Source organism: Triturus cristatus, chromosome 6, assembly GCF_964204655.1.
Source record: "Triturus cristatus chromosome 6, aTriCri1.1, whole genome shotgun sequence".
In the NCBI taxonomy this organism is placed as follows: Eukaryota; Metazoa; Chordata; class Amphibia; order Caudata; family Salamandridae; genus Triturus; species Triturus cristatus.
The window spans coordinates 1,917,138,624-1,917,163,748 of NC_140589.1; the positions used below are offsets into that span (position 1 = coordinate 1,917,138,624).

The window sequence follows — 25,125 nt, forward strand, 5'->3', positions numbered from 1 at the left end:
ACTGACTGTGGAAAAATGTTCTTTGCAATGGAAGACCTAATGCAGCATCAGAGTGTCCCTGTGGAAGAGAAACCATATCAATGTACAGAATGTAATAAAGTATTCCATAGGAAGAAGAATCTAAGGCAGCATAAAAAAATCCACTCTGGTGAGAAACCGTACAAATGTACAGAATGTGACAAGGCATTTATCACCAATGGGCACCTAACACAACATCAGAAAGTCCACAATGGGGAGAAACTGTATAAATGCAGTTAATGTGACAAAGCATTTAAAACAAATCGACAGCTAAAACGACATCAGAAAGTCCACACTGGGGAGAAACCATATTCATGTATAATGTGTGACAAAGCATTTATAACAAATGCAGAGCTGAAGCAACATCAGAAAGTCCATAGTGGCGAGAAACCATATAAATGTACTGAATGTAATAAAGCATTCAAATGGAAGGATTATCTAAAGCTACATAGGAAACTCCATACTGGGGAGGATCTGTGTGAATGTACAGAATGTAATAAAGTGTTCCAAAGCAAGACAACCCTAGAGCAGCATAAACAAATCCACACTGGGGAGAAACCGTATAAATGCACTGAATGTAATAAGGGATTTATTGCACAGCAGACATTAATTCACCACCTGCAAGTTCACACACGAGCCAATCAGTGGGAGAGGTGAGGCACAGCGAACCGAGAAGCTGAGTCTGGAGCGCGGAGCTCACGGTTCGATCCCCGGCACTGGTGGCAGCTCAGCATTATGTGACTGGGTGCAATAGCTCACTTAAGGACAGATGTAAGAAGCTTTTTCAACTGCAACCTGAAAAAAGCAATGTAGAAAGCCCTATTTGCGATTCAGTAAGCTATTACCGAATCACAAATTGGGTTTGCGAGTCACTATTTGGAAGGGGCGTCCCTTCCTAACACCAAGTCACAGGGGCATGTATGAATGTTGTGCGACCGGAATGCAGTCGCAAAACATTCATACTTACCAACTCCTTGAAGGAGGAGGTAATCCATTTGCAAACAGGAAGGGGTCCCAGGGAACCCCGTCCCCTTTGTGAACGAGGCGCCAACATTTTTTAAGAGCAAGCTGAAGGCGGAAAGGAAAGTTGTAATTTTTCTTTTTTAATTATATCCCATTTTCCTTTAAGGAAAACAGCCACTGACATGGTGATCTGCTGACCCCAGCAAATCATCATTCCTGTGAGTGCCAGCCATTCCCAATGGGTCGCAAATTGCGACCTGCCTCATGAATATTAATGAGGTAGGTCCCTTGTGACCCATTGGGAATCGCTAACAGTGTAAACACACTGTTGTACATAGTTGTTTGTGATTCCCTAATAGCGAATCGCAGAAATTGGCTATTAAGAAATCGCAACGGCCCCCCAATGCCTCAATACCCTTAGGGGTGATAAGTTTGCGTTTTACAAATGTGAAATTATTATTAATAAGCCAATTTAACCACGGTTAAAAGGGGAGCATACTAGTTAGCAGGGGTATTGTGCACAGAGTTCTAAAGCCAGCAAAAGTATAGAGTTCAGCAGAAGGTTAAAAATACGGGGTGATCATACAGTCTGTAGGAGAGTAGGATCTGCTTCACATGGGTGCCCCCACTTTTTGCTGGTGTTTCACTGTTTTTCGACCTTAGTCTGGCTGTGGCCCTGCTAATCAGGACCACAGCCTAGTTGATTCCTTTCTAAAGTGGTTTGCATGTACATTAGGTACATATCTAATTGGATTCTGGAGTGCCTTATAAGCCCATAGTATGTGGTATACTATGTACGTAGGGCATAGGTACCTCGGAGGGCTACCAGGGGCTGAAGCATGTATTATGCCACCCCTGGGAAGCACTCCAAAATGGCACCACAGGTCTGCTACTGCAGCCTGGGTAAGGGTGTGCTTGCACCCCTTACAGTGGTATAGGCTACCTATATCCACATATATATATTCAGACACATATAAACCTATGTCACTCCTATGGCAGACCTTGACAATCCTGAAGGCAGAGTGCTTGGTTTTGTGTGAGAGGATGCCCAAGCATGAGCTGAGCCCCTCTGCAGCTTTCGGAAATCCTTCCTTATGGCTGTTCTGTGATACAGCCATACCATATACTCTTAAGTGCATTATAACCTCGCGGTAAATGCTAACTTTGGAATGGCTGCATCAAAACATGTCGTGTTTGGTGTCAAACGCTTTGGAATACTACCCCCCCCCCACCAGTCCTGGCGGCGGGGGTAGCATTCCACCCTGCTAGAGGGAGAGACGTGCTCACACTAGTCTAACCCAGTAGGACTTTCCTGAGCCCTGGCATCACAAAATGGATGCCTCTGCCACAGACACGGGTCTGGCCTCCTGCTGCTGACCGAAACTCCGGCAGGGGAGGCCTGGACAATAGGTTTCCTGTCAAAGGGAGGTGTAACCACCTCGCCAGACAGGCAGATGTGTATTTGGACTGGGCGGGAGCACTCTCTGGTGCTTTGAAGTCCTGCACTGGGGGCACATTTGGTGTCCCTGTGCATAGTCCAGTTCAAACCGGTTGCAGGGGCTACCTGCCCCTGATCTGGCGCGAAACTGGACAAAGGAAATGGGTGTAACCACCCCTCTTTCCAAACCCTCCCATAGGTGGGTCCCTAGAGTATGTCCAACCCCCAAACTTAGTATAAGTATGGGAACCCAGTCCTCGTGACTTTAGATTACCCTGGACGAAACTCTGCATCATATATCCTGGACCTTCGACATTCTATCTTGACTAGAAGACTGAAGAAATCTCCCTTGGGGTCAAGGAGTGACTCCCCCCGCTTGGCAGGCACCAAAGAAGCAACTGACCGGTCTACATCGCTGAAGCTCCCGCCGGACGCCAAAGTCTTTGCATCACCAGAGGTGGATTTCCAGACTTCCCCGAGGCTACCCTGAGTCCACAGCAAAGCTGAGGCCCGTGGCTATCGTGGGTGATGTGGAACCGTGACCCCTGGACACCATGAACTTTTGCAGCAACACTATCTTCCTGGTCCTCCTCTAAGTTGGGCTTTGGGCTCCGAGTAGCCCCAGCCTTGAGCACCTCCTGCACCGAAGATTGCTGGCCTCCACTCCATGAGTGACCCGTGGGCCAGTTTCAAGTGCGACCACTCGAGGCTCCTTCGCGATCACTAGCCCGTTGGGTAGCAGGTCCCCACGAAGGCGACTCCTCTTCTGCTTGGGCTTTCCTTGTTGCTCCAGATGTGCCCTGACTTACCCTCGCTGGGTCCCTCAGATCTTGCTAGTCTAAACTGCAGGCCTTTCTCTGAATTCCAGTGACTTGCCGTTGCCAAGGCTTGTTGGGTCCATTCTGGTCGCCGACACCGCAGCCCTCGTCAGACTTCGTGGGACAGCTCGAATCCGGCTCGTGGACTTCGTCAACGCCGCCTGGACCCCTGGCTTGGATCTCTTCTGACACTTCTCTTCACGGCAGCAGCAGTTCTTTGCAGGCTTCCATTGCAATCGACGACGCGACCCGACACCAAAAGATACCTATGCACCCGGTTTCCCTGGGTGAGGTAACTCGAGTACTCCGGTGCTCTCGTGGGTGCAAGCCCTAGAACTTCTTAAGTCCAAAACGGTTTGGTTCTGACTCGATTCTAAGTGTCCCTAATCTTTAAATCTCCAACCGCGACATTGCCCATAGAAGATAACAGGAACCCGCGGTTGTGTTTACACACTGCATACAGTCCCCGTGGGACCCCTGTGTCCCTACCTTGGATGGTTCCTTGGGGTCCCAGCGATTCTACAGGCTCCAGGCCTTGTGTGTAGCCCAGTCGTGGTTCTTATACCACTTTTTTGGTATATGGTTTGGGACACCCCTCGGGCCCAAACGTGTATTTGTGCTATTACTGATAATTGCTAACTTGTAAATAAAGTACTTCGAACTCCAGTCTCATAAAGAGACTAGAGGGGTGTGTTTTATCCTAAATACATATATTTTGAATATATATCTGGTGTGGTTGTCCTTTCATTTGATTATTCAAGAGATTATAGACTGGTAAAACAAGCTGCTTTACATGCCTTCAAGACTTAGCCTGAAGGCTGCTCTCCATAGCTATCACTAGGATAGCTTTCAATAAAGGTTGTCTTTAACCTACCACCATAAGGGGTTGTTTGGACTGATACAAGGTGCCCACTAGAACTAGTGGACAGCCTATATCAGGCCACCTTCTCACAGTGATCATATGGAAAAAGCGGATTTCCTTCAGAGGCCTGTTGTCCCACCCATGTCTAGTTTCTCTTCTGTGTGCTTACCCATTCCTTCATGCTAACCTCCTGAGTGTGTGTTATGTTTGCATGTGTACCCAGTGTAGCACATGAATGATGTGCGTAAGTGAACCTGAGAAATGGAGGCCAGTGGTATCTATCTTGAATGCTCCTGTCCCTGCACAAGATGGAATTGTGAGGTCGTTGTTGTGAGACAGTAGAAGTGCATTGCTCACGTTCCTGTATCTGGAGTGAGGAGACTCTAGTATCCTGTGTGCTGCCTTTCCCTGTGTGCCTGAGCTGGCGTCTGGAAAGCTAAGAGTGGCATACTGAGATGAATGATGCAGTAGAATGTTGGTGTGGGGTCTGCAGTGGTAGCTCCGAGATAGGCTCAGTTGGAGGGCGAATGGAGCCCTAACTGGACCTACTTGGTAGTCACACCCTAGTTGTTTGTTTGGCATAAGGTGTGTTGATTCTCATGTCTTGGCTTGTCTCATATTTTCTGTAAATGCTATTTGTTGTCATTGAGTGTCTTCGCAGATACTGGGGGTATCAAGAGGTTGGTGTTGGGTGAATGTGTAAGCGAGACACATTGGAGATGGAGTGGCTGTGAATGATCATTCCATTCCTTTATATGCAATGGTTTAGCTGTTTTTTGTTTTGTTTGTAATGAAAAGAAGTTTGTTGTATCCTGTGCTTCCATTCCCTGTATGTCTGAGCTGGTACCTGGAATGTGTTTCGTATCCTGTATGTTCTAATTTCCTGTATGTCTTAGCCGGGGTCTGGAATGTGTGTCATATCCTGTATGCTCTCATTTCCTGTATGTCTTAGCCGGGGTCTGGAATGTGTGTCGTATCGTGTATGCTCTCATTTCCTGTATGTCTTAGCCGAGGTCTGGAATGTGTGTCGTATCGTGTATGCTCTCATTTCCTGTATGTCTGAGCCGGGGTCTGGAATGTGTGTCATATCCTGTGCTCCCCATCTCTGTATGTCTGAGCTGGAGTCTGGAGTCTGGAATGTGTGTCCTATCATGTGCTCCCTCTCTCTGTATGTCTGAGCTGGTGTCTGGAATGTGTGTTGTATCCTGTGCTCCCATTCCCTGTATGGCTGAGTTGGTGTCTGGAATGCTGAGTGTAGGAAACCCACCTCTCTATTTAGTCCACCACAATAGGGTAAACTGTGCAGCGGTCGAAAAGACCCTTATTAGTTTACAGACGCAAAAGTAGATAATACTAATGCTCTATTTTGGTGGTAGTGAGAGCGAGCAGTTAGGCTTATGAAAGGGTAGTGCTAAGCATTTGTTGTACTGCACTCAGGCAATAAATTTTACACACACTTAATGAATGAATTCAAGGCCCAATTCAAAAATAGTACTTCTTTTTAAATCAAGTTGTAGACCAAGAACTTCGTATACAACGTAAATACTTTTCTCAATATGGAAAAATCACCGTAAATGCAATATTCACAGTTGTGCGCAATTACACACAATACATTTCCTATGGAAGGAAAAAGGAAATTGGAAAATCAGTGCAATATCTGTACTTCAGTGGTTCACCTTTGGGAATCAGAAGGTTCGAGGACCAAGGTCCTAAATTCCAAGGCCAAGTTCTCAGAAGCTTTCTGGGAGCAAGGGTAGTTTGTAGCTGGCTCGCTACGAAGCAAGGGGCCACATGGAAAAGCAAAGCAAAGGGGGACTTGCAGGCAGATACGAGGACTCTCAAGGAACAGTAGAGGTCACAAGAGCTCTTGGACCACAGGAGCAAAGATGGTTTGAAGATGGCCCGGCTGGGCAGGCTGGGTGCAGTGGCGATGAGCAGCTGGACAGTGGCGCATAAAGATGCACCTTGTGGTCTAGGGCTGGTACCTTTGAGCATCGATTCTGGAGCTTCTGGGACACTGCTACGGTGGGTCTCCAGAGTCCCGATGCCCCTCGCTGGGTGCTAGCGCGTTGTAAAGTTGGAGTAAGCCAGGACTCAGTTTTGTAGGTTTCTTCCACAAAGGGTCCGGTATCCCGGGTATTCGCTCAATCAGTGGGACCTGGGGCCTCAAGATTTGGGCCAAAGGTCGAGCTGACCCTCCAGAGCAAGTTTTTTTTTGTAGAGTTTTATATAGCATGATTGTTAGAAATGGGATTTCTGGTTGGCTAGGGCTTGCGCCAATGCCAGGCAGAAACCACCACTCTAGTTAGGGCTGGGGAGTTACACGCCAAAGATAACCCCTGCTCACCCCCTTGGTAACTTGGCACGAGCAGTCAGGCTTATCCCGGAGGCAATGTGTAAAGCGTTTGCGCGCGCACACAGCAACAACACCCTAGGCCCACCACAAAAGAAACTCCACGCAAAGTTATATATAAAAATAGCCTTTGTATTATACCAAAGCACATTAGATAATATTCACACAATTTACACTGTGCCAACTGGCACTGGGCAGAATTTTACAAGGGACTATTTACACGGGACAGGGCCACATGGACCACTGTCAGAATCAGCACAAATCACCAATTGCACATGTAGAACATATACTACTTGTAACACAAATTATCACTGTAGAGCACAACCAGTAACTACTGGCGCAATAATGACCTCAGCGTCATCACACTAGAATCAGGTATAAAACCTATCCTGCATCCATCACAGGGGCATAAACACATTATGCAATTTCTCATAAGTCTAACACATTAGACCTTACCTCCTAAGTATAATTACACTAGGGGCGTACATCACACAGGGAAGCATAATCTCACTAGCAAGAACAACCTCCTAATCAGAAAAGACCACATTTAGAGGTATAACACAGGGTGCGCAAAACATACTATACACAGTACATTTCCTAACACCATAAGCATTAATATATGAATCACAATAACACCTCAATCACATTAGGGTCCAGGTTGCGCCAGAACCTAAACGTAGCAGCTGCCCACTACTTGCTGGGCAGCTGGGGACAAGAACAGGGCCTAAACGCTGCAGCTGGCACTAAGTGCTGCGCAGCTGGGGAAGGCAAATAGGAGGCATGGGCTCTCAATGGCCCCTGAAACAATATCCAAAACGTTGGAGCCACCTAGGCTCTAAAAACGATATGTCCCCCAGTACTGTGGAGCCACACGGGGCTCCTGAAATTAACATGCGCCAACTAGAGAAAAGTGCTGGCCTCCCAATCGCTGTGGAGTGCACTGGCGCTTTTAGGGAATGAAATATGCCCCCCCAAACGTTGTAGCTGCAATCTACCCATCGGGGCAGCGGGAAACAAGGAATATGGGCCGGGCACCTCGGTGCCCTCTGGGACTTCATGTGCCCCCGGCAGAAATGCGCCAACCGTTGCAGCTGCCCTCTAGCCAACTGGGGCAGCTGTAGGAAATGGCCAAGGTAGGGGCATGGGCCCACGGGGCCCTTTTAAAACAAATATTTCTCCCATGTTGGAGCCACGTAGGCTCCGAAAAAACCATGACCCACGTTGGAGCCAGCTGGGGGCTCGAGAAACAATAGGGGCGTCATTGGAGCGGCCCGCTGCCAGGCGGGGCCGCTCTTACTCTGCCTCTCCCCACCCGGACTCATTCGCACCACTCACCGGCTGGGGGGGGCGGAGGCAGGACTCCTCCGGTCGTTGCCCTGGGTCTCCTCTTCGGTAGGAGCAGCAGCACTCCTCTCGTGGCGCGGGCAGCGGGCGGGGCTCTCTCTCCAACACGGGAGCCCTGTCCAGGCATCAGCGGCTTCTCCACTTCGGTGGCGGTCATGGCGCGGCTCTCTCACCTCATGAGAGCCCCGTCCTCTTGACGCGCCGGTCTTCACCCGGTCCCCCATCTCGGGACCGGGACTTCTCAGGAGGAGCCTGCGAGGCTCCGGGACTTCCTCTTTAGACAAAAAATGGCTGCACTTCCGCTTCCGTCCCGCGGCCCCGCCCACAACCAGGTGGGCCGCGGAATCGGCGGTGATTTCCTCCATAATAGAACGCGGGGAGGGCACCCGCATTTAAATAGAATTGAAAAGCGGCCATGTGGGGTAGGCACCCACTATTCAAAGTAGCAGGGGAGCGGGGTGGGCACCCGCACTCCATAAATGGCAATCAGTAATCCAAACGCGGGGTGGGCACCCGCAATACATCGGACAGACTGGGGGAATCCCTACGTCGGGATTCTCTCGGTGGCGATCACAGCCCAGTGCTGCAGGTCCAAAACAGGAGCGCTCCTCAGGGCCACCAAGGCGTTCCTGTAAATATAAAACAAGGCGCTCACAGGGCGCAAGGGCCATCAAGAGGAAGGCACCCAGCGCTCCCAAGGCGCTAGATGCAGCAAAGACGCCTCCAAGGTCCTGGAGGATCCCAGAAGTCTTCCAGGTATCCAGGGGCTGGGCAGGGCCCAGGGAGGCAAGCCTTCCCCTGGGCCCCCAGCAGCAGCACGCCCCTGGTAGATTCAAGTCAGAACAAGAAAATTTTCATGGGGTCACAGCCCCTCTTTTATACACCAAATCCTTTGTTTCCAAAGGTGCAGGGAAGGGGCGGACCAGATGCAACTGGTTCCTGAGCACTTTGTTTTGCTCAGCCCCTCTCCCTATTCACAGGACAGGCCAGGGACATTAGACACACCACAGGGGGTGGAGCCAGCATTGTGTGGGGAAAGCCCAGCCCTATTCAGGTCCCAGGTGTACTCCTCCCTGCCATCAACATGCAGCTCTCTCCATTCACCACCGGGGCAGACCCATCCTGACTCCTGGAGCCAGACACACCAGCCAAATGCAAGCCAGACAGTCACTGCACATTTATGCCAGCGTCTAGAAGTGGCACTTCTACACTAGCCACAGTAACGCCGCACACATCATCGCGCAGCATTTAATCTCACGAGTTCGAAAATACCAAACTCGACCCTGCACTCCCCACGCATCAGGAACTAACATGGTCACTCAGATCTCCCATGCATTCCTATGGGAGGGCAGGTCAGTCTCCCTCAATGTAACCCAGAGCGCACGCACTTTACACTGGGACACAGTGTTAAAGCGCCTAGAGGCCTAAATCCACTAATACACCATAGGGAAAAGGCTAGGATAAATGCAAAAAGTTCTAGGGGTGAACTTGCCAGAAGGGCCAAGTCCAATAATGATCTAGACCCAGAGGTATTAGAGCACTTTACATGAGCACCAGTTACGTTACAGACGGACACATTTATTTTTGTTAGGCACGGGGGGATTAAGTGATTAGCCCAGAATCACAGAATGTTGAGCGTCCCTGCTGAGACTCGAACCTGGGTCCTCGGCTCCGAAGTGGACCGCCCTAGCTGTTGGGCCACATCCATTGGCTGGCACACAGAGAAGTCTGTTGAGCCGGGGAACTGGACGACCCTCGAGCAGACTTTGCTGTTTCGGGATCTGCAGCTGCAGGGAGATAGTCCCACTATCTCAAGGGTGCTCGATTTGTGAAATGCTGATGACCCTCTAGGGTTTGTGGAGGCCACAACGCGATTAGACGAGCTGGAGGGTGCCAATCGTCGAGTTCTGTGGCAGCAAGCATGAGTTTGCGCACAAAGTTCACCACAAGGAATGCAGTTATTGACCCAAAAGCATTTCCTTATTCGTCTTCTTCTTGTGTCCGGGGATACTTAAGTTCAGGGTCTGAGGATGCCATCTAAATACTAGATTTAGGGGCATTTACAAAGGAGTGACAGGTAGTGACCAATGGGCCCCTTATCTGGAGTGTCTATACCCTCTATTATGCCACCCTCCTGTGGGAAGGGAGCATAACCCTAGACCTGATTGGAGAAGTCCCACCATTGAAAGATGGCGGGCACTGAAAAATGTGTTTCCCCTCACTTTCAGCACCTGAGGGGTGGAGTTGGCAGAGGGGGGGGGGCACACCAACTATTCTTTCTTCATTTTCCCACCTGTCTTCCCCCCAAAAGGGGTGAGGACAGGAGGGAGGGGCCTGCTCTTTCTGTCAGGAGAGGCCGAGGTTGCATGTCAGAGTCGGCAAGACCTTTGAACCCTCCTGCCACAGATGGCTCTTCCTGACCTGGGGTGTGGCAGGTGTGAACATCTCCGCCCGGGGCAGTCATTGTTCTCGACCTCTAAGCGCTTAGGCGCTCTTGCCATGAGGTCAGAACCCTGTTTAGTGGTAAGCAGGCTGGCTTAGACCAGTTGATGACCACACTAAAGGTTGGTAGGTTTCGGGGTACCCCTCTGAGGGGCCCTCTGCGTGCAGTATTTAATAAATCTGACATTGGAATCAGTGCAGGTTTACTATGATGAGATGCTTGGTATCAAACATCTCATAATACAGTGAAGCCATCATGGAGCCGGGGGACTCGTAATGAAGAGTGTCCAACCAATATGTTTACTGTGGCTTTCCTGTTCACTTACAAGATCTAAGAATCAACATGGATATTGCGGGGGCATATCTGCGTGTGCAGATATGTCCTCACAGGAGATATTTGTACCCTTCCTTAGGACCATAAGGCTGGCTACTCCGCATTCCCCCAGGTCGCATTTTGCCTATATCGGCAGCGCCACTCTTTAATAACAATGTACCCGGGATATGAAATAATTTAATGTTTTCACATTATCCGTAGTCTCTATAAACAGGGAGTTACAATTTTGTTCTTCTTAGACTAACACACGTGCAAAATACATTCAATTGGGAAACTGTCAGAATGCTAGACTTGCAGAAAGGATAAATGGCCGTCTCAGACCCCTCCACTCCTAAGTTATTATCCTTCCTCCAGTGTGTAAAAGCGGGAACTTGGCCTAGTCTATGCTTTGGCATCCATCTTTTGAAATCTCTGGGTTTAATGTCCTTCAAGTACAGTTGGAGATCGCCCCTTTAGTTTGTAAACATCAAAGGAGCTAGTAGCTGTCTTTATCTGTACTCCTCTATATGATTTTTAAACAATGACTCTTTATATTTTATTATTTTTTTTCTATGGTGTGCCGCGCTTCCTCCAATTTTTAATACTATTGCATTATCCAGATCCGCCACAATTTTAGTCATGTTCTTCACCCATGGGTCAGAGTATGTAGGACGATGAGTGAATTAATAACTTCTGACCAATCCAGCAAAGCAAATTAACAGTTTCAAAGCACGCGGAGAGAGAGCGGATAGGGCTGTTCCAGCTCTCCTCCTATCTGCCTCTCCCCACCACCAGCTTTTTATTTGCATGTGGGCATAGTGTGAAAAAGAATATTACGAAAACATGTTTTTCAATTCTTCTTTTCTTAATGCCAATGTTTTTTTTTTTTCGTTTTTTTTTAGCAGAGTGTTATATAGCTCGATCTTGACCCGAATCCAATCAGGTATCAGAGCGCTTTACATAGGACCAGTTACGTTACATGAGGACACACATTCATTTTTTTTGGTGTTTTTTTGTTAGGCACGGGGAGATTAAGTGATTTGCCCAGAATCACAGGAGGTTTAGTGTCGCTACCGAGACTCGAACCCAGTTCCCCCAGGTCCGAGGTCGAGCGCCCTAGCCGTGAGGCCAACTCCTCTCCCAATCTTCTCAAAGGATTGTGCTTTTTAGGAGACGCAGTGTGATTTTGGATGAAGGGAATTAACAGGCACAGCGGATTAGATGAAATGAAGTCCCTCTCCCTCCCTGAGGAGGCGCTTCTTTGAGTAGAGGACACCCAGAGTCAGCATGATTGTCGTAATCAGAATCTAAAGGAATGATATTCAACTGAGCTAAGAAACTCCAATTTTATTGAGGAGTTACATAAAGCGCCGTGTGGAAGTTAGAGTCCCTTCAGACCGTTCCCATCGGTCACTATGTTGAGTGTCATGACTCTGGGATCCTATTTCTGTGCTGTCTGTACCTTGGGACAACTTGGGGCCCACATTACATTCTTCAGAGCCCGCCATAGGTGTTTCCCGGTTGATTTCCTCTCAGGTGCCTTCCTGGGGCCTGGGTGCCATTCTGCTGGTTAGGGCCTACCTTTGTTGCACACAGACTGCAAACTTGATTTCTCCCCAGGGCCAGCTCTCCTTTGTGCACTTATCTCCCCTTGGGCCTCCCTGGGACTAGCAGACCACCCACACACAATTCTTAGTGCCCTGGTGTACTGTATTCCCCCCGCCTTGTACAATCAAAATCTTGTGCAATTTGTGGGCCACACGTTTCAGACGGCAATCTTGACTTGCAGGTGGCATTTTAACCGCACCAAACTCATGTGGTAGCGCTTAGCTTTGTTCCTTTAAGAGAGCTGGATGCTCTCCCTCTCCTCTGCTGGAAGACCTGCACACCTTCCTGTATTTTATCTTCCTAAATTTCCTGCGACATCTTGGGGTGCCTTGCAGTCACTCTAGTCGTACATCCAGATCATTGTGGGCCTGCTCCAGCGACGCCACACCCTGAGGCCAAGACAGAACAAGACAAAGGTTAGTGCAACAGCGGGGCCCTTCCCTGCCCACTACGTTCCTTGAGTTGCGTGCACAGCATAACAATCTGTTATACATCTTCGAAATATTTGAGAATTGTGTATTTTCTAGACTATTTGAATAAGGAGATGCACAGAGCATCTCTCCTCATATCCTTTGCAGATTGCTACATACAACAAGTCTGTTGCATTACGCTGTGAGCGTTCAAGTGCAGAAATTCAGAACCCTTGGGGGCGATTCCTGAGGCTCGGCCTAAACAAGAGCCTGTTGTCTCTCTATATCGTAATAGAGTAAAGACCTGCATCCTATGCTGCAATAGTGTGCACATGTGTTATTGGCAGCATTCACTCACCCTCGGATAGAAGACTCTGAGAACCGTGCAGAGCCAGAGAAAGAAGTGGGAAAGCCCTAGAGGTCCCAGTAGCTGTTTCAGAAACCGCAAGTCTTTCCCTCTTTGTTATTTTGTCCCAACCTCCCTTCCCTTTTGGGACAGTGTTCAATTTGAGGTGTTCTTTTCCCTCAGTCGGACATGGCAGCAAGAGTGAGCAGAGGTCCAGCATCCGGATTTTGACATCCTGCTTTATGTTCTGCAAACTGTATATTTCCACCTTTTCAGACAAATAATTTGGTGAAGGGGAATAAGGGGCTGCATAGATGTTTGCTGCAACCTATCCTTCCTGCTGCCGAATAAAAGGGTAAAGCACCAGTGACTGGCTCTCTATTTGAGGGTTCTCCATTTCCTGTGTTGTGTCTAGACTCTCCAGTTCAGGGCTATGATGTGACTTAAGTGTTTTGCCCATTTCCTCTGAAGAGGGAAGACATAAAAAGTAAAGCACAGCTTGGATGGTAAAATAGACACAGATGATGCAGGTAATGGCGATAGAGAAGGGTAATGCAGTGGTATGACAAAGACATTTGGATGGAATTCCTGTGAATGTAAGAAGAGGGATGAAAGAAAGTGAGAAGAGTAAGATTGGATATACCAATTTAATTTGAAATAATATTTAAGGTGTCATGCGATCTGATTTTTATCTACTTAAAGGAACTGAATTAGAGTTTGATTTTCTTATAGAAATGTTATTTTTTAAGTTATCAAATGTGTTGTCTCTTATGTGCACCTTGAAGCTCTAATTGCAAGACTTGTGTGTTTTGTAATAAATACCATTGAAGGGAAAGGAAAAGGAAAAGTATTCTAATGGAAGACTTTGATTAAGGGAGACGGGAATCAAAATGGGGAGGACAATGAGAGTCCAAACGTAGATGGGAAGATGAGTGAATTAGTAACCTCTGACAATCCAAAAAGGAAATTAACAGTTTCAAAACACACAGGGGGGTGTCAGAAGGAGTGGATGGTTCACTTCACCCCTCTGCCTCTCCCACCCCTCAATATATTTTCATTACAGAAGGACATCTTATAATAAGGAATATTGTTAGAGTTGGTTTTTCAATTCCTAATTTTATTGATGCAAATTTTTGCGCTTGGGTGAGACATTTCGGGTACATGGAGTCTTTTCAGCGTGCGGGAATTAACATACACTGGATAACGTAAGAAAATACCGTCCCACTAAGACTGAGCTTCTGCAAAGAAGGAATATCGGAAGTCCAAGTGGTTGCCTTAATCAAAATCTAAAGGAATAATCTCTAATGTTGGGCTCAGAAGTTAGATTTATTGAGTTTCCTAAAGCTTTCCGTGTTGCCTTTCAGACTGATTGGCTGAGGGGAATACAGTTTACTGCTTAGAGGAGTCTGAAGTCCAAACACACAAGGTCAGTGAACCATTCCCATCTGGCATTATATTAAATCTGCAAGATCACCCCTTTCTCGAACCAAAAGTAATCATGGGTATCACAGTATATATGTTCTTCAAAGAGATTATGCCTGATGATGGTACAGAGGGACCGAATGAATGTCCCAAGCCAAAGAAAGCAACAAACTTGATGACATCTAGCACATTTTGTGGACATTTAGCAACTTTCATTGCTTGAGAGCAGAGGGGGTGGATCCCCTCACCTTGCCCCGTTAACAATATGCATCTTTCATGCTACAAAAAACCTCCTATAAAAAAAAACCTGGAGTTTAGTCCCAGGGAATTTCTTCTCATTTATCTCAGTGGAGGAAAGAGCAATGCCCATCACTGGAGCCTGATATTCTTTCCATAGTTTTAGAAGCATATGGCCAAATTAAATTCCCTGAAATAAGGGAAAGAAACATTTTCCTATTAAAAAAAACATACGGTCCTTTACACAGAGTAAAGCAAACAATAAACTTAATTAGAAGATTTGGTAAAGTCAGAAAATAGGGAGATGCTACTTGGCCCCAGTCGTTTGGCATTTTGCAAACCTTGCTGTGATGGTCAAGGATATAATTCAAATGACCTCACCAGCCGTGTCATAGTCCCTCCTGCTCATCAGTGTGCCTCAACCCAGCTGTGTGACCATTTCTGCTCAGAGGTGGATGAGTTAGGAGGTTTCTCCACTTGCTCTGCCCTTTTGGTCAGAAGCATTGGTCTTCGGAATCTATTATAACCTTGGATACTTTCTACTGCGACACCTAACTGGAGAAAGGGCAACTTTTTTAATTTTGGATACTTGCTTTGAATTTGGGGACCTTACTTGGCAGTCTGAAAGCGGAGCATCACTTTTTTACACAAGTAAGTTGAGATTTGGTGCTTTAAAAAAATTATTTAAGATAATCCAATGGGCACACAAACATACAATTGCATACAAAACAATGAATATTTTCTCAGTTTATCCGGATAAAAATCATTGTCAGCAGATTATACATAGTAATGTTGGAATGTTGACTAATTGCTTAAAATGTGGGTTACTTAATATTCTGAAAACTAAACGTTGCCGTCTTTTCACACAAAGGTATTTGGTAAAATGCATGCTTCTCTCTCCTAATTTTATAATTTCTTTAATATACCATTTGAGTTGATGGTACCAGGGTTGGGAGGGTGGAGGGGGGCTGCATGGCTATTTACTGGAATAGACCTATCCATCCTGCTTACAAATGAAAGGTGAACATGCATCAGTGACTGGTTCTCTGATTGAGGGCTCCATCCTCGCTAAACGTTAGACTCTTCAGTTCAGGTCACTGTAACTTTAGAGCTTTTTGCCGTTTCCTCTGAAGAAGGGAATTAATTCTGCTTCTTGGAACGAAATGATAAAAACACAAAAACAGAGTGCTAGAGTGACAGATTGATGGAGTGTAAGGAGAATGTTTAGGAGAAAGTGGGACAAAAGATGCTACTAGGCCCCAGTCGTTTGGCATTTTGCAAACCTTGCTGTGATGGTCAAGGATATAATTCAAATGACCTCACCAGCCGTGTCATAGTCCCTCCTGTTCATCAGTGTGCCTCAACCCAGCTGTGTGACCATTTCTGGTCACAGGTGGATGAGTTAGGAGGTTTCTCCACTTGCTCTGCCCTTTTGGTCAGAAGCATTGGTCTTCGGAGTCTATTATAATTTTGCAGACTTTCTACTGTGACACTTAACTAACTAGAGAAAGGGCAACTTTTTGAATTTTGGATACTTGCTTTGAATTTGGGGAACTTACTTGGCGGTCTGAAAGCGGAGCATCACTTTTTTACACAAGTAAGTTGAGATTTGTTGTTTTAAAAAAAATATTTAAGATAGTCCAATGGGAACACAAACATACAATTGGATACAAAACAATATTCTCAGTTTATCCTGATAAAAATCATTGTCAGCAGATTATACATAGTAATGTTGGAATGTTGACTTCTTACTTAAAATGTGGGTTACTTTATATTCTGAAAACTAAACGTTACCGTCTTTTCTAACAAAGGTATTTGGTGAAGTGCATGCTTCTCCTAATTTTATAATTTCTTTAATATACCAGTTGAGTTGATGGTACCAGGGTTGGGAGGGTAAAGGGGGCTGCATGGCTATTTACTGGAATAGACCTATCCATCCTTTTTTCAAATGAAAGGTGAACATGCATCAGTGACTGGTTCTCTGATTGAGGGCTCCATCCTCGCTAAACTTAAGACTCTTTAGTTCAGGATAATGTAGTAACTTTAGCGCTTTTTGCCGTTTCCTCTGAAGAAGGGAATTAATTCTGCTTCTTGGAACGAAATGATAAAAACACAAAAACAAGAGTGCTAGAGTGACAGATTGATGGAGTGTAAGGAGAATGTTTAGGAGAAAGTGGGACAAAAGATTCTACTTGGCCCCAGTGGTTTGGCATTTTGCAAACCTTGCTGTGATGGTCAAGGATATATTTCAAATGACCTCACCAGCCGTGTCATAGCCCCTCCTGTTCATCAGTGTGCCTCAACCCAGCTGTGTGGCCATTTCTGCTCAGAGGTGGATGAGTTAGGAGGTTTCACCACTTGCTCTGCTCTTTTGGTTAGAAGCATTGGTCTTCGGAGTCTATTATAATCTTGGAGACTTTCTACTGCGACACCTAACTAACTGGAGAAAGGACAACTTTTTGAATTTTGGATACTTGCTTTGAATTTGGCGGTCTGAAAGCGGAGCATCACTTTTTTGCACAAGTAAGTTGAGATTTGTTGCTTTAAAAAAATAATTTAAGATAATCCAATATGAACACAAACATACAATTGGATACAAAACAATGATTATATTCTCAGTTTATCCCAATAAAAATAATTGTCAGCAGATTATACATTATAATGTTGGAATGTTGACCACTTGCTTAAAATGTGGATTCCTTTATATTGTGAAAACTAAATGTTACCGTCTTTTCACACAAAGGTATTTGGTGAAGTGCATGCTTCTCTCTCCTAATTTTATAATTTCTTCAATATACCATTTGAGTTGATGGTACCAGGGTTGGGAGGTTGGAGGGGGCTGCATGGCTATTTACTGGAATAGACCTATCCATCCTGCTTACAAATGAAATGTGGACATGCAACAGTGACTGGTTCTTTGATTGAAGGCTCCATCCTAGCTAAACTTTAGACTCCTCAGTTTAGGATAATGTAGTAACTTTAGAGCTTTTTGCCATTTCCTCTAAAGAAGGGAATTAAATCTGCTTCTTGGAACGAAATGATAAACACACAAAAACAGCGTGCTAGAGTGACAAGATTGATGGAGTTTAAGGAGAATGTTTAGGAGAAAGTGGGACAAAAGATGCTACTGGGCCCCAGTTGTTTGGCATTTTGCAAACCTTGCTGTGATGGTCAAGGATATAATTCAAATGACCTCATCAGCTGTGTCATAGTCCCTCCTGCTCATCAGTGTGCCTCAAACCAGCTGTGTGGCCATTTCTGCTCAGAGGTGGTTGAGTTAGGAGGTTTCTGCACTTGCTCTGCCCTGTTGGTCAGAAGCATTAGTCTTCGGAGTCTATTATAATCTTGGAGACTTTCTACTGCAACACCTAACTAACTGGAGAAAGGGCAACTTTTTTTAATTTTGGATACTGGCTTTGAATTTGGGGAACTTACTTGGCGGTCTGAAAGCGGATCAATACGTTTTACACAAGTAAGTTGTGATTTGTGGCTTCAAAAAAATTATTTAAGATATTCCAGTGGACATACAAACATACAATTGGATACAAAACAATGAATATATTCTCAGTTTATCCCAATGAAAATCATTGTCAGCAGATTATACATTCTAATGTTGGAATGTTGACTACTGGCTTAAAATGTGGGTTACTTTATAATGTGAAAACTAAACGTTGCCGTCTTTTCACACAAAGATATTTGGTGAAGTGCATGCTTCTCTCTCCTAATTTTATAATTTCTTCAATATACCATTTGAGTTGATGGTACCAGGGTTGGGAGGGTGGTGGGGGGGGGGGCTGCATGGCTATTTACTGGAATAGACTTATCCATCCTGCTTAGAAATATAATGGGGACATGCAACAGTGACTGGTTCTTTGATTGAGGGCTCCATCCTAGCTAAACTTTAGACTCTTCAGTTCAGGATAATGTAGTGAAGTTAGAGCTTTTTGCCAGTTCCTCTGAGGAAAGGAATTAATTCTGCTTCTTGGAACGACATGATACATAAAAACAGTGTGCTAGAGTGACAGATTGATGGAGTGTAAGGAGAATGTTTAGGAGAAAGTGGGACAAAAGAAGAGAGGGAGCGAGCGGATGGGAAAATGACACAGACGAAGCAGGGGGGAGGTAGAGAAGAGTAAAACAACCATATGACCATGAAATTTGGAGGGGGTTACATTAACTGGAAGAAGGCAAGAGTGAAAAGTGAGAGATAGGGAAAAAGGGGCATCTGAATATAATGTGAAAGGTTATGGTGTCATATACACTGATTTTGATGTAGTTAAGCAGACTCATTTAGATTGATTTTATTTTAAGATGTACATTTATCTTTTCTAAAATGTATTGTCTTCCTTGCACACTTTCAAGTTCTAATTGCAGGAGAGAATATGTAGTGTAGATAAATGACAAGTGCGTAAGAAAAGAGAAAGGAATCACAATGGAGGACTTTCAGTGAGGGAGACGGGAAGGGAAAGGGGGTCAATTAGAGTCAAAACATATTTTGAAAGATGAGCGAATTAATAACTTTCAACCACTTCAATAAAGCATACGGACCGTTTCAATCCACAAAGAGAGATGTCTGAAGAGAGAGATAGGATATGGCTGTTTCAGCCCTCATATCTGCCTCTCTAACTCCCATCGTCTTTTCATTTACAGAGGGGTATACTGTTAAAAATAACATTGTAAAAATGTTTTTTAATTTCTATTTTATTAATGCTATTTTTTCACAAAACTGTGCCATTTCAGGAATGTATATTTTCGAAGAAAGGGAATTAACAGGCCTAGAGTATGAGATGAGTTAATGCCCCCTCCTCTCAGAGTGGGGAGGGGCTTCTTGGACTAGGGGAAACCCAGAGTCTGCATGGTTGCCGTAATCAGAATTTAAAGGATAGGGCTATGTGCCACCTTTTGGTTACTTCAGAGCGTCTGGCACAGGCAAATACAATTTGCTAATGGGAGGAGGTTGTAGTTCAGTCCATGGGTCAGTGAAGGCCCATAACTAGTGATCAGATAGCACCAACTGTTAGTTGTGCCATGGCCTGCACATGGGGACAGTAGCCCCCCACTTTGAAAGTTTTCCCAATTTGAGTCGAGGCCCCAGCTTCAGTGGAATCAGAAGATCAGAGCGATAAAGAGCTCTTTCCCTCTGCATCTCCCCTTTCATTCACAGGACTCCTAGTAAAACGTACTTGAGCGTTTTCTTTTAATTTTTTCTAATGCTGTCTTAGGCAATGGTGTTTCCTACTTCGGGGTGCTGGGCTGTGCAATTGGGGGGCTGTGCATCACCAGGAAGTAGGGGTACAATAGCACCTAAAGCTCCCCAGGCCCAGACTTCTTACATGTTTGCTTTTTAAATCGATTCAACTCACCATCCTGTGAAGCTCACAAATCTAAGTGTGTTTTTTAAGGTATTTTTAACTACTATATTTATTTCACTCTATATTTTTTGTTTTCAGTTTTCTGGCATTGGCGAATGATCAAACTTCCATCTCCCGGCATTCACAGATGGATCCCTTTCTGCTTCTTTTGAGATCCCTAGGGTGAGAGTCTATTTGTTCAGAGTAGAAGGGTGCTTTAGAGTTGGAAGAGAGGGGGGAGGGGGCAGTGCTTTCCTCTGGTTCTCTGGTAGAAACAGCCCACTTCTGTTTGGAGACCTTAGTGGTACTGATGTTCAGCTTGGCTGGGCGGCCTTCCTTTTAATTGGTGCTTGATGGATGGGGTCAAAGCTCTGAAAGTCTCTCCTTGTTAGTTTTGTGTCTGACACGGCCTCTCTTTTATATTTTTGAATCATATTGGGATTTATATGGCTCCTAAAGAAGAGCTTTATAGTTGACACAGGATATGTTTCACCTCCACTACGGCACAGTGCATATTGATCTCACATTCCCATTAGCAATGGTGGTGACACTACGTAGCTCTGCTTGCCTTGGTATCTCATAACCTCGCTATTGAGGCCGAGCCCAAATCATTTTCTATATGTGGCAAACAGATGACTGTGGTTTAGTGACTGAAGATATTTGAATGCATACGAATGCATAGTACCCTGACGAGGTACTGGCCTGGGTTCACCAAACACAACAATCACCAGCTGAGTTCAGGATTCCCAAGAACATTGTTAGAAACAAATTGTTGATAATGCAAAACATTCTTATTTCACTTGGTAGCTGTTTTCTCTCCTGTTTGTATAGTCCTGAATGTTCCTTTGAAACTCCTAGCTTCTCATGGGTTGTGAATAGTTTGTCTGCCTGGGCACGGTTGATGGCTTTTGTATTTGAAAGTTGCGCTTTGGTTGGGTGCAGTTACTAATGATTTCGGGCAGGGCCTTTTCTTTGACTTTTGTGGGTTTGCTTTATGGTTGCCCTTATAGCTTGTCCTGACAGTTGATGGTTTTTAGTCTAACTTGTCCATTGTGCCGGCTTTACATGGTATATTATGTGGGATTGCTCAGGCTTCGTCCGTTCTTTACATGGTACATTATGTGGGATTGCTCAGGCTTGGTACAGACTTTACTTGGTACATTATGTGGGATTGCTCGGGCTTGGTATGGCCAGGCCATTCATTGCAGTGTAGGTTCTTAAAAGAGCCTTGAGTTTCACATGTAGACTAACCGAGAACCAGTCTGGTTGTAGAGAATGGATAATGCCTTCAGAAAGCAACAAATAAGATGCAGAAAAATGTTGCTCTTGGTAGTTCAGGCCAGTGAAAGGAACTGTGATATCATGCTAATTGCTGGCTTTGAACTATGCAAGAGCTAATTAATAACAATCTATGAACATTGATTCTATTTATGAAAAGGTAACTAACCACCTCTCTCTCTCACCCTTCAGTTGCAGAAATGTTGCTGCTTCTGGCAACGTGGTTCCTATATGTTCCAGGATGGAGGTAAGGGGTCATCCTAAGTGTGTCCTTGGGTTTGGTTTCTATGCAAAATTGAGTTTTGATTAAGATGATCAGATCTGCAAACCCATAATCCATTGTTGATGACTAATACAACTGATGCAATCAGAGAGCTCATTTTAAGCAACAATTTAAATTCCAGTACCCGGTGCAGAAGCAGTTTTCCCAAGCAGTGGAGGCCTTTGGTTAGCTTAACTGAAACAACTAGTTAGGTTGATAAGCTTCCCCTCCCCCTCACATACGACTAACAACATAAAGTATATCTGTTTAAAAGTAAGTGAAGAGCGATTATCAAAATTAGTTTGCAACATGGAACATCTCTACATTCTTTGAAGACAAAGAAAGAAATTGGCATCATACTTTAAGGTACATATTTCCTTGGCCACAGAGGTATAGAAAACTTACCATAACGGGTAAAATATGTTAAGTGATTCAACAACCCTATGATTAAGGAATCACCTGTCTAAAAGCTTCCTTTTTCACTATCAGGCGACAGTCAAAGGCAGACTCTTGAGAGGTATTTTATAGGATTCAACATGAATGATGCAGTAGCCGTGTGACATCCGTCTCATGAAATGTTTTAATTCGGACTGACTCCATATGATTTCCAGTGCAGGAGACTTGTGTCACAAGCCTGCTAAGAAGTGTTCAATATGATTTTGGATTTTGCTTTCCAGCAGAGTGCTAGAGTCTGTTCGGTGAGAGGGCAACAGCCAAAGTCGTACTTCCTTTCATATATGGGACTAATGTTTCATCAACCCCTCTGTGACACTGGTTGTTGATAGCTGATTAATATTAATGGGATACACACCTTTATAACTGCACTCCAGTGGGCGGAGTACCTACAAGCTCTTCATATGTGCATTTGTGCAGTCTTTCATGTCTTGAGCCCTCGGATCTCCCTGATTGTATCTTGTGTGTGTGAGTAGTCCTTGGGTACAAAAGGGCTGATGAACCTCAATTGGGGTCTTCCGAGTCTGTATGCAGTCTCTAAGACTGCAGGATGATCACTGGGGTTTACTGGTAGTCAGATCTGCGGCCTCCCTTTATCCCTCTCTCCCTTCCCTGCACTGTCCATGCCAATCCACACAGTAGACACCATTGTGAAACCAGGTGTAAATGTCTGGGTTCCAATCACATCAACTTGATTGGAGCAGTCACAATCCTTTGTGCTCACCTTCTCTGGGCCAAACCAGTTCCAGCAGGGCTGTCTACGGCAGCGACCAGGGTTGCACTCTCAGTGAGACCAGAAGCAAGATAACTTGAATGACTCCCTTAAAGGAGTAGGAAATATACCCTAGAACCTTGGTTCTGTTGTACCATGAAGAAAAGAAAGACGGCCTGAAATGTAGAGAATGTGACTTACCTCAGCTCAGAGACCACATCCAGCTGCCCACTACCCTGATGTGGTAAATCGTGTTCATCAAGTTTGCTGAGACTGGAGGCCTGTAACCACTGCCCAGCCTGATCTAGATTGTGACAACGAGTGAGCACTGGGATGTGTAGAGAGAGGAGATGCATCGGGGGAGAACCACTAGCTACAAGTGTGGAGCATACGCTGCCTCCCATCGACTGCGTGTTCCTCGGGCACCAGTTCTGTGCATCAAGGCTTTGACCTTCTGCCACATCATTTCACCTGTTAGTAGTGCTAATGGCCCTATTATTCAAGGTTTACTGCTGATAAATATTGAGCTTATGGTCTACCAACTGCAGCAGTAGACAACAGGAGCAGGGGGTTTGTCATCAGTTTGTCTTCTAAAGCATAGCTATTTCCCCATCCTCTGGCACAGATGTTACAGTTCACTAAGTTTGACTTATGAAGCTCAGCTATTTCCCATCCTCTGGCATAGATGTTACAGTTCACTAAGTTTGACTTATAAAGCACAGCTATTTCCCATCCTCTGGCATAGATGTTACAGTTCACTAAGTTTGACTTATAAAGCACAGCTATTTCCCCATCCTCTTGCACAGATGTTACAGTTCACTAAGTTTGTCTGGAACTTACGGTTGACAGCAAATAAACTTCTGGGTCCATCAGTCAGCCCATTGTCTGCTTCTCGCGAATGTACAAGCCAATCTGGTTGTCAGCTTCAGTCTTCCCGCTTAGTACTTTTCTTTGCCGTCTTTGCTCAGACATTTTTAATAATGTCCCTGTTTCATGTGATTTCTGCTAGAATTGACCCTTGCATTTGGTACTGTTCCTGTGATATATTGTTACTTATTAGCCACATCCCCTTCCACATGAGTCTCCTATCGAAACCTCATATTTTCTTAAGATTGATGCTCACTGGCATGGGGCCCAAGGAAGTCATGGGTAAACCTTGTAACAAGTGTGGTCTCTTGTACCTGGAACATCAGTAACTAGGAACTACTGTGAGATCACAGAATGAAAAGAACCTTCCTTTAGACTTTGATTCTCAGAGTGTTGACCGCCCATTTCCCAGAATCACCTACAAGGAAAACCACCTGGACTTCAAAAAGGAACTGAAAAACATACTCTTAAAGTCTCAGTGTGCCCCCTGTGCCCGTTTGAAGGTCACCCCAGGGCCCCAGTCACTCTGTTGTGCCACCCATCTCCATTCAAAGTACAACCCAGAGAGCGGGTCTGTCTTTTGTGCATCTACTTTTCAAGAAGACTATAGCACTTCCACCACTGCTGTGCTTTGTCCGTGTGAAGACCCCGCAGGGCTTCCACCACTGCTGTGCTTTGTCAGTGTGAAGACACCGCAGGGCTTCCACCTCTGCTGTGCTTTGTCAGGTTGAAGACACCGCAGGGCTTCCACCACTGCTGTGCTTTGTCAGAGTGAAGACACCGCAGGGCTTCCACCTCTGCTGTGCTTTGTCAGTTTGAAGACACCGCAGGGCTTCCACCACTGCTGTGCTTTGTCAGTCTGAAGACACCGCAGGGCTTCCACCACTGCTGTGCTTTGTCAGTTTGAAGACACCGCAGGGCTTCCACCTCTGTTGTGCAAACAGACTGAGTTGTGTTCTTTTGTTGTCACCTCAGAGTGACTGTAATGAAGTACACCAAGGGTTTCATACTAGAACGCTTTCTACCCATTGAGAAGAAAGCAAGAAATGTCATTCACTACCTGTATTTCAGCTGCTGAAATTATAAACCTTCCTCAGGCTGCTTCTATTATGAAACTAGGAGCGGTGAAAGGAGCACCCATTACAGGAATTATTCCAGTTTTTCCGAAGACACCAGGCACAATTATGCACTATGCATCATTTCACTGAACAGTTGCAAGCGACTGGCTAAGAATTTTCATAAAATCTTTGGGGTGTTGAATTTACTTATGAGAAATGACTTCTGGGTATTTTCTTTATGAAATGATAAGGTTCGTCTCATTTTATGTAAAATTGATGTGCTCAGTGTTATTCTGAGCAACATCAAAATCTTAAAAACACACAGATGCTAGAACGTGCATATCCTCATCCCTTTCTCACCCAGTCAAACCACCTGGTGTACCCATAAAGTGGACACAGGCGAGAGTCTACATGTCAAGAATAAAATCTACAGGCAGCCTGACCATGTCAGAGATTGCATCAGGACAAAGGGCCAAAGGTTGCTGGAGTTGGGAGTGATTGAGCCCTCAGATAGCCCAGTAGTCCTAGTACCCCAAAGCTCACACCAAGGGTGGAAAAAGAGAGATGAGG

The 25,125-nt window shown here is 45.4% G+C and overlaps 1 long non-coding RNA gene across 2 annotated transcripts in view; it reads left to right on the forward strand.

Annotated features, from left to right (window-relative positions):
- The window catches only part of LOC146822456 (uncharacterized), an 80,837-nt gene that overhangs the window by 39,171 nt on the left and 16,541 nt on the right, over window positions 1-25,125 (forward strand). For both annotated transcript variants that reach the window (XR_014963308.1, XR_014963309.1), the window contains exons 2-3: window positions 20,025-20,108; window positions 21,396-21,450. This is a non-coding gene — a long non-coding RNA (uncharacterized LOC146822456). The remainder of the gene's footprint in view (window positions 1-20,024; window positions 20,109-21,395; window positions 21,451-25,125) is intronic.